A 238-nucleotide genomic window follows, 5' to 3' on the forward strand; every position below is an offset into this window, starting at 1 on the left:
GTTTATATAAAAATATAAGTGTGTAAATAATTATAAATTACACATATGAACATACACATATGCAAACACACATATTTATATCTATATATAAATGCATAAATGTCCTTAATATATTTTAAAATTAGTAGGTATATATATATGTATATACACAATCTATAAAAATATAAATATTCTTTTTATATAAAAATATAAGTGTGTAAATAATTATAGATTACACATATGAACATACACATATACA

The sequence above is a fragment of the Odontomachus brunneus genome, unplaced genomic scaffold, assembly GCF_010583005.1.
Source record: "Odontomachus brunneus isolate Ranch 3 - 2012 unplaced genomic scaffold, Obru_v1 Obru_scaffold_146, whole genome shotgun sequence".
Taxonomy (NCBI): Eukaryota; Metazoa; Arthropoda; class Insecta; order Hymenoptera; family Formicidae; genus Odontomachus; species Odontomachus brunneus.